The sequence below is a fragment of the Cupressus sempervirens genome, chromosome 7 (genome assembly GCF_028749045.1).
Source record: "Cupressus sempervirens isolate cs-2001-9-10 chromosome 7, ASM2874904v1, whole genome shotgun sequence".
Classification (NCBI taxonomy): domain Eukaryota; kingdom Viridiplantae; phylum Streptophyta; class Pinopsida; order Cupressales; family Cupressaceae; genus Cupressus; species Cupressus sempervirens.
Genome location: NC_143124.1, coordinates 285,617,105 through 285,627,908, shown reverse-complemented (window position 1 = coordinate 285,627,908; position 10,804 = coordinate 285,617,105).

Genomic DNA, 10,804 nt, shown 5'->3' with positions numbered 1-10,804 from the left:
TAATAATGCACACACTTCCCAAATTTTTATTTCCCTCTAATATGGGTCATTTCCCTCCAAAATTTCCAATATTGGTGGTTTCCCTCCAAAATTTTAAAAATTAAAAAATTTGGAGTTTTCAGGTACCCAATTTTATATTGGGTATCCAATTTGAAATCAGATACCTGATTTGAAATCAGGTACCCAATTAGGCTTGGTATTTACCAAACCTATTTAGTCAACTCAAAAAAAGTGTTTGAGAAAGGTTTCACTGACATTTAGACTTCGAGTAGTCATTTTCCAATATTATTTTTCTCGAAATTCAATGAAACAAAAAAGGTTTTTTTATAAAAATCTCAAGATTCTATTGATATAATTTTTGTCAAATTCTAAGTTTGATAAGTATTTATTAGTTAATTTTTAAGGAAGATGATTGTAAAGTGTTGATTGACATATTGATTGACAAATAGCTATAACTTTCAAATGATATAACATTTTTGAAATTCAAGTGTGTCACATTCTATGCTTCACCTAGTATAAGAAAAAAAAAAAAAAATTAATTTGGTAAAGTTTTCAATTAGTTAAGGTGGTCAGACATGGGAGTTCTTTTTATTCTGGAAATGTTATAGTAGAAAATTCATATTTAATTATTTATTTGGAATAAAAATATCAAAAATTATGCGTCACATCTAAGCATGAGTCTACTTTTTATATCTATAATTATATTTAAAAATATTATCTTTTGATTTTGATTAAGATGGCTAGACATACACCTACTTTTTATTTTTACCCTAAAATTTTTGTAGTACTACATTAAAATCCAAACTTTTAACCAAGCAATTTTTTTTCTCCAGATAAGGCCTAGTAGTTTAGAAACTAAATTCAATTTCCTATAGATTATTTTCTTACAAACTTTTTGATATATAGTGCGTAACCACTTTAAAATTATGTGTCAAGTTAAAATAACCCTGATTTACTAATTTTTCACTGCCACTTAAGGCCACTGTTTGGTTGACCATGATCCTGCACATACCTGTGTGTTGTGCATGATGATAGATTAAATCAATATACTCTTTGGGTGAATGGAGAAAAAAAAATAGTTTTACCTTTGATTTAGTCTCATGACAAGGTTAATTGTACTACTGGTCGAGTTTGTGTGGTCAATGGGGAATAATTTGAAAAGGGGTTGAAGAAGAACCAAGTGTGCTTTGTTGTAATCCCTAAGGAACTGAGTTGTGGTAGTAGTGACTGAGTGATAGAAGCTAATGGAGGTTGATTGACATCATAAATTGAAAGGTTTTTGAATGAGTATAAGGAAATTGTTACTGAAGATACACCTGTTGGTTTACCACCAGTAAGAAGTATAATTCATTGTATGGATTTGATTCATGGAGCTAATTTTTTGAATAAAGCACTATATAGATTGACACGTACAAAAATTGAAGAACTTAGTAGACAAGTGAAAGAATTGTTGTAGAAAGTTTTGGTCAAAGAAGAAGCACCTATTGTATTAGCACCTAAGAAGAATGAGGAATAGAGTATGTGTATTGATTCTAGAGCTATTAACAAGATCAAAGTGAATATATGTTTCCTATGCTAAGGATGGATGATATAATGGACTGTTTAAGTGGAGCAAAGTATTTCACCAAGATTGATTTGAAGAGTGGTTATCATTATATCATAATTAAAGAAGGTGATGAATGATAGACTACTTTCAAGATAAAAGATGGTTTGTATGAATGGCTAGTTATGCCTTTTGGTTTGATTAATAAACCTAGTACTTTCATGAGGTTGATGAATGAAGTTCACAATAGATTTTTGGGTAAGTTTATGATTGTTTATTTGGATGACATTCTAATATTTAGTAAGATTAAGGAAGAACATCTTGAGCATGTTAGACAAGTATTATAGAGATTGAAAGAGGAGAAGTTATTGATTAATTTGAAGAAGTGTTCCTTTATGAAAGAGGAAATTGTGTATTTGGGATTTTTGATTTTAGTTGATGGTTTGAGAATGGTTCCTAAGAAGGTTAAAGAAATTTTGGAATAGCCTACAACTATGAATGTGGGTGAGGTAAGATCATTTCATGGTTTGGCTAGTTTCTACAGTTAGTTTATAAATAATTTTAGTTATGTTTGTAATGCTATGATTGAGACAATGAGAGGAGATAAAAAGAATTTTAAGTGGACACATGGGGTTGATAAGATTTTTGGGACTTTGAAACAATAGGTTGTTGAGTTACTCGTATTGGCTTTACTTGATTTTAATAAGGTATTTCAAGTTGAATGTCATGCAAGTGGTAGTGCAATAGGGGTTGTGTTGAGTCAAGAAGGTAAACCTGTTGCTTTCTTTAGTGAGAAGCTAGAAGATGCTAAAAGGAAGTATTTTGTGTATGATCAAGAGTTTTATGCTATTTTTCAAGCGTTCAAGAAGTGGATACATTATTTGATTCCTAAGAAGTTTGTGTTATATACTAATCATAAAGCTTTAAAGTATATTTGGACAACCAATATAAGTTGAATTAGAGACATATGAAGTCTATTGAGTACTTGCAGAGTTTCACATTTGTGATCAACCATAAAAGTGGAGTTACTAACCAAGTTGTTGATGCATTAAGAAGACAATGTTCTTTATTAACCGAGATGAAGGTTGAAGTTCTTGGTTTTGATGAAATAAATGAATTGGATGATGTTGACCCTAATTTATTTGAGGCATGGAGAGAGTCTAAAGCACCAAATCTATTAGATCCAACAAGCAAGTATGATGAGTATTATATTCATGAAGGTATGTTGTAGAAAGGAATTCAGTTGTGTATACCAAAAATTTCTATGAGAGTTAATTTGATTAAGGAAGAACATTGTGGTGGTTTGGTTGGACATTTTGGAATTGATAAGACATTGTGTTTTCTTGAGGATAAGTATTATTGGCCACATATGTACAAGTATGTTCAAAAATTTGTAAGGAGTTGTGCAATTTGTCAAGTTGCAAAAGGAGTAAGTTAGAATATTGGATTGTATACACCTATTTTTTGTTCCTAAGAAACCTTGGAGTGACATCAATATGGGTTTTGTTCTTGGATTTTCTAAGAAAAAAGAAGGGTATGATTCCATTTTTTTGTTGTGGATATATATTCTAAAATGACACACTTCATACCATGTAAGAAGACATCAGATGTTGTGCATGTTGCTGAGATTTTCTTCAAAGAGATTGTTAGATTGCATGGATTACAAAAAAGTATTATTTCTGATAGAGATAGTATGTTTGTTGGTTATTTTTGGAGGATTTTGGGGAAGAAGATGGATATTTAGTTGAATTTTAGTTCTACATTCCATCTACAAAAAGTTGGAAAGATAGAGGTTGTGAATAGAAGCTTGGGTAATTTTTTGAGATGTTTATTTGGAAATAAGTTGAGTAATTGAGACATGGTATGGCACAAGCTGAGTTTGCATATAATAATTATGTGAATAGGAGTATAGGAAAAACATCTTTTGAGATTGTTACTCAAATGCAATCTAGACGAGTGTCAAATTTGAGGGATATTGCTAGTGAAGAGAAGAAAGTGTTCAAGGATAAGAATTTTCTAGTTTTATGAAGTCTTTACATGAGGAAGTTCAAAGTAGAAGCTGGAACAAAGTAATCAAAAGCATAAGTTTGCATGTTGATAAGTCTAAGAGACATCATAGTTTTGAAGTTGGTGATGAGGTGATGGTTTATTTGAAGAGAGACATATTTCTTGTTGGAACATACAATAAGATGCAAATGAAGAAGTTTGGACCTTGTAAGATCCTAAGGACATTTGATAGTGGTAATTCTTATGAAGTTGAGTTACCTGATGACATGGATATATCTCCTAGATTCAATGTTATTTATTTGTATGAGTATCATGAGTTAGATAATGAAGTTGTTGTACCAAATGATTATCTTGAAAAGTAGATTGAAGAGTTTGAACAAATATTAGATCAGAGAGCTACTAAAAGCACAAGAGGAAAATATTACTATGAATATATGGCAAAGAGGAAGAACAAATCAGTTGAAGATGTTACTTGGATTTCTCAATCTGAGTCGAATTTAGATCAGGTTGTGACATCTCAACGATTCAGGAGAATCATTCTTCCAACCTTGGTTGTCTTATGCAGGAGCATCCTGGGTTGCCTTTCTTTCCTACTCATCTTTGTTCATTCTACCTATTAGAGTTGACTGCCAATGGCTCCCAAGTTGTTGTTGCTACCGAATATCCAGTGATGGCCGAGTGTTCCTTCATGTGTTGAGTGAACCTAATATTACTAATGCTAGGTTCCTTCTTTGACCATATTTGTTTATGATTGATTCTTAGTTTGAAATGACTTATATAATTAATTTGGATCATGAATTTAATGATCAGATCTTGTCTTGGGATGTGTTCAAACTATTTTAAGGTTGACCTCTCTATTGTATAATGATATAGAATCTTTTGTAAGTCATTTTGGTAAGTGTAAATAAGGGTGTTTAGGTTTAGGTCAGGTATTACTTAGAGAGTTAGGAACGGTGTTCTTGGAATAGTGAATTTGAAGATGGCTTGTAGATTTTGAAGTTGTATTTTGTTGGTTGTAACCTAGAAAGCCTTACAACTAAGCATGTATACAAATAATTTGATGAATTAATAAACCATTTTAAATTTCCTTCTCCCCTTGGTGTTTTGCTTTGTGTTGTTTGCGAACCATTGTGTTACTCAATAAGCTGATTGGATAGTTAGGCATGCCTATAGTCCTAGCTTTTCAATCCCTCCTTGCATCATATAACACTAGGACTTCAAGATGCAAGACATAATCTCCAACAAGCTCTCAATAAGGATCTACATTGATCTATCTATTAAGCATGAACAATAGATGAAAAATATTTTTCCACTCAACCACATGGACCAAAAATAATCCACTCTTCTGAGCTAAGAGATGAGACAATGATCCACATAGGTTCAAAGGAAATCTAAAGTATAGGGTTCACCTAGTGAAATATTAAACATACATGGGAAACTATTCACATGATCTTCTAGAGGCAACCAAACAAGAGTGCAAACTTAGAATGCAATTAGGTGTCTATCATCGCATACCCCTTGAATGCTGGGATCAACTTCCTAAACCATTGCGATCCTATTGCATCTAGGCCTTATACAAAATTCCATATGGTTATAGTACTCCAATAGGGCATATGCAACCTTATCACACTTTCCTTAATGTTGGGACCAACTTCCTAAACTATTATCACCCTGCTGCATCAAGGTCTTATACAAGATGACATATAATCCCAATACTCCAATAGGATAAGTGTTCTTAAAAAATCCCTTATCTTGATTAATGTGTTAACCAAAACCCCCATAACCATTCATTTATTAATCTTTCTAGTTTATATTACAAACTCACATGTAGAGCCAACCTACTTAGGGCCCTAGTCTTTACTACATAGGATCCTCTAGTGACCACTTCTGGGTCCCAACACCTATGGTGAGCCACTCACCTAGGATACCTAACCCTACTCTCTATAACATATTAATCACATCCCAAATAATGGTTTAAGAAACATATAAGGCTCTCATACCCTTGTGCTAATTCTAAACCCTTATGCAAATTCTTAAGGTTTTTTTTAAATATAACAATAAGTCATGAAAGCACTTGTAATCTAATGAAAATATACAATATATAAAAGACAACATATTATAACCTTATAAGCCTCTCATAACCCTAAGAGAAACAACATCAAACCAATTCAAGCAAGCATCAAGAACTTCATAAGAAAGATTAAAAATAAAGTATTATCCATTATTGTTTATAGAATCATTAGAAACTAAAAAGCTTTTAAAATATGCTTAATTAGTTTTGAGTTTATTAAACTTAACTATGCATTAATCCATATTTAATAACCTAAAATATTAATTAAATTAATCCATATTGTAAATAGAATAACAACTGTATTTTATTTTAAAATTAATATGGTTAAAAATTAATAAAAATATAATATTAATAAGATTTATAAAGTATAATTAAGTTTACACCCTATTAAACTAAACACTTAGAATCTAATTAGTTATTCTAAATATCTTTATTTATTCTATTTTATTTTTTATAATTATATTATAATGGATAGTAATTCTCGAAGTCTCAAGTTCTACTCCTATCTCATATATTACTAGATAGAGAAAGGAGAGGGAGATAAAATAGCAATATGAACAGGAAATTAGTTTTCCACTCTTTTACGTTTTCTTTAAACTTTTAATTTTTTACAAGATATAAAAGTTATTTCATCTGAGAGTTTACAAACTTATAAATATTATTACCTTAGATGATTTCTTATTGAACAAAGTGAATTGAAAGTTTAACTTTAACCTTTTTAATATTAATTTAAAATTTTAACATTATTTAACATTCATGGAGATTTATAAATTAATTTACGGTTCTACAATATTCTAAACTATTCATTCATTTAAATTTGTTTATTATTATTTTTATTTTAGTCTACTTGAAGAAAATATTAAAAAGAACAATTCCTTTTGAACTACTTAATTCATTAAAACTTTTTCATTAGAATTTAATAACTTTCTTATGTAATCACTTTATCTTTTTTTAAAATCAAATTTGATTTAATTTGAAACATATTTACTTTATTTAATTTCAAACAAATTTACTTTATATAATTCAATGAGCTTTCTAGAGATTGAATTTTTTTCCAAAATTTTAAACAAATAGGACATGAAATGCATAATTTAGACACATAGGTAACTTAAGGAATTAAGAGTACCCCATTTCAAATTTATGAAATTTTGGAGAGGATGATGTTGTGCTTTGTAGTCTCCTACAAGAGCTTACTTTGTAGGCAAAATCCTCCTACAACATTCCTTTTCCACTTTCCTCTCACTCTGGATCTCATGATACAAGAAACATCCTCAATTGATTCTTCCATATTCCCCCCTCCCTCCCATATGGCTTCCTACGAAGAAGATTTATACTTTTCCAAATGGTTGGAGAAGTTACTCCCAAGGAGCCACGGTTCATAAATAAGATTTGATTTGTTAAATAGTTTAATTTAATAAATCAACTCATTATTATATATTTTAATTATTATTAATTTTTTAAATTAATTTTTGGTTCATATTTAACAAAGTGTACTTCTTATTGTACTTGTTGTAGTGTATTCATTTGATCTTATAGGACCCCTTTTCTGGGAGCTCCTTCCATATAAGATTATAAGATTATGTATTGATAAATATAGATATATACACAATTATTACATATATGTGAAGAATATATTTTCTATTATTTTTCCTATAAACACCAACACATGAAGTAATTTATTGTTTTAATGTCAATACTTCTTCTTTAAAACACAACATAATTTTTTTAAATGTAAATTTCAAGTCTCTTTTTAAATTTAATTTTTTATTAATTGTTGATGAAAAATAATAATTAGCAGATTATATATTACATTTTCTTTAATATTTTACTATACATAGTGCATGGTAAAAAAGGTTCAACAAATAAAGTTAATTTCTATTATATTATTTTATAATACATATTATAATACTAATATATTATATAGTACATAATTAAAAAGTAATTATTTATTATATATCTATCTTTTTAGCTTTAATTTCCTATATATATATATATATATATATATATATATATATATATATATATATATATATATATATATATATATATATATATATATATATATATATATATATATATATATATATATATATATATATATATATAATGAATATTTATATTACATGCCACTATGTGACACTTGTTAAATATTGTAAAGGCATTGATCTCAAAGAATTATATGTGTCCCAATGGTCAATATCATCTAACTACTAGGTCAAGTCTCTAGATTAGTTTTACAAATTTATTTTAGTTTTACATTTAAAAAAAAAAACTAAATGTTATTATATCTAATTCAAAATTAGATTTCCTCACTCCTAAATTTAAGGTATCTAGATGGCATGATGGTAGCTTACTAGCTTGATTGCTGGGAGTTTGGAGATTCAAGTCTCTTCAAATGGGATAATTTACTTCTCTATTTATTATCCTTTTGTTTCTTTTTATACTCTACTTTTTTTTTTTTCAAGTACTAGACTCACTTATTTTACACAAGAATATATAATTAACTTAGTTACCATAGTCATAATAGTTTGTATATTTATCTTGGCATATATGCATGCACCCATACATACATAGTTATTAAAATCGTGACAACATGGACATATAAAATTCACATGAAATCCATATATCAAGATCATGTCATATACTTCCAAATATTAACATCCACAGTTAAAGCTATCAAATTAAATGATAAAACATTATCCCCTAAACTAGGTGACTAAAGTCCTATTAGGATTCTAAGAATATAAGGGCACATATATGGATCATGGTATCATCTCTGAATCATTAATTGGTTTGAGGATTTGTGATACCTTGCACACACTTGCATCACCAATCAACAATATATATATATATATATATATATATATATATATATATATATATATATATATATATATATAGTGATACACAAGAAAGCACACCAAAAAATTGTACACACATATGATGTGTTACTAGATTTAGTCTAAAGATAATAATCATAGAAAATGTAAATAAATACTTCAATTAAACTATCTCTTAAAAAAGTAGAATGAAATATGATAGTGTACAAATATCAAACTCCCAAAATGTAACTATCAAATCATATAAAAGTGACTCTAGGGAGGGCATCACAATATGTATATGTGTGTCTATGCGCGCGCGCACACACACACACACACGTATGTACTTGAAGTCTTTCTAATAATTTATTATCTTTTTAAACTTGTAACATTTATTTTATACAAGTGTTCTTTATTGGTTGATTTTATATTTGTGAATTTACATTTTAAAGTTTTTAATTTTTTAATTTTTCTTTTATGGGTATGTGCAGGATAATGGTGTACCAAAAAGTGGTGATCTAAAAAATATGTAGTTCTAAAATACCTCAAAGCATTTCAAAATCTATTCCAACATTTTTCTCACCCATCCTGATACCAAAGCAAAAAAATAATACCTTTATAAGGCCTAGTATATCTTTAGATATCAACCTTACATGGTCAACTTAAAAAATATCCCAAAAAATGTGTTTTTGGTCTATACTTGTGTGCTTTTTACTTCAAACATGTATCTAACAACTTTTTTTCCACCCAAATTTATTGAAACTAAAAGGGTTTCTTAAGAATATTCTTAGCTTTCCATAAATGTAATGCCTATCAAATTATGAGTTCAGTAAGTAATGATTACTTATTTTCTAATGGAGTTATGTATAAAGTACTAATTGGTACACTGATTGAAAAACAACCATAACTTTCAAATGGTACAACATTTTTAAAATCCAAAAGATGCATCACATTCTATGCTTCTTCTACTATAAGGAAAAATAATATTTAAATTTTATAGAGTTTTGAATTAGTTAAGGTGATAAGTAGGAGATAATTTCCACAGCAAGTCAAGTTGTGATATTGCTATTAGGATTTAGTTAAGGTGGTCAAACATGAGAGTTTTTTTAATTCTGAAAATACTATAGCAGAAAATTCATAATTATTTAGAATAAAAATACCCAAAAATATGTTTCACATTCAGGCATGAGTCTACTTCTTATATCTAGAATCTTATTAAAAATATTATCATTTGATTTTTATTAAGGTGGTTAGACATATGTCTACTTATTTTTGTCCTGAATGTTTTGTATAGAAAAAAGAGGGGTGAAAATTTATTAAGATATAAATGATTACAACAAGGAGAGCTCAACAAGGAGCTCTATCCTGAGCAACAAGTTCATCAAATTCTTGTAAGAGATCAAGGGGAAGTTGCCCCCATCCATTATATTCTAGCCTAGAGCATGAACAAAAGCCCATTTAGCTAAGCAATTAGTAGCTTTGTTCCATTCATGAGGAATGTAAGTAAACCTAATAAACTCAAGAGAGGTACAAAAGAGAAGGGTATAATTAAAAAAGTAGCCAACCTCCAACTAACATCTTCAAGCTGCTACAGAGTAAGCAAGTTTACCACCACTTGGGAGTTAGACTCACAGATAATCTAGTTAGACTCATAGATAATCTTGTGCCATCCGCACAAACAACATTGTTCAACAACATATACAATGGCCTAAGCCTCCATGAGATTGTTAGTATGGTAACCATTATGCACTAGAAAAAGAATAAATAACTTCACCAAGGCTGCAATGGACCACTCCCCCAATACTAGCAATGCTTGGATTACCCCAAGAAGAACCATCAATGTTAATTTTTAGAACTCCATGAGGAGGAGAAGTCTAATGCCCCTCCTAATTCACCCATCCTTTCCTCTATTGTCAAGGTTGTTTGGGCACTCTTTGATACCATTGAGCTACAACCCCATCTTGAAGATTAAAATTGAGGCAATTGCATATAGAAAGATTAGTCGGATCCATACCCCCATCTAGTGCACACTTCAGTTGAATAGTTTACTGAAGAGAATATGAGATATTCTAGCAAAGATGCATAGCACCAATTCAAATATCTTGGAAGATTCTTTGATTTCTCTCCACCTAGATATGCTAAAGAATGAACAATGGGCCAACAATCCAAGCAGGATGGAGAGGAGAATACTTGGAGGGATCATGACCTAAGTAGGCCTAGAACTCAAGCAAAGAAAAAGCATGCCTATAAGAGAAACTCCAAGTGCTCCACCAAATTAAAGATGACATAACTAAGTAGAAAAGGAGCAATGAAAGAATAGATGAGAGATAGAATCCTCCCCATTACCACACAAAACACAATATG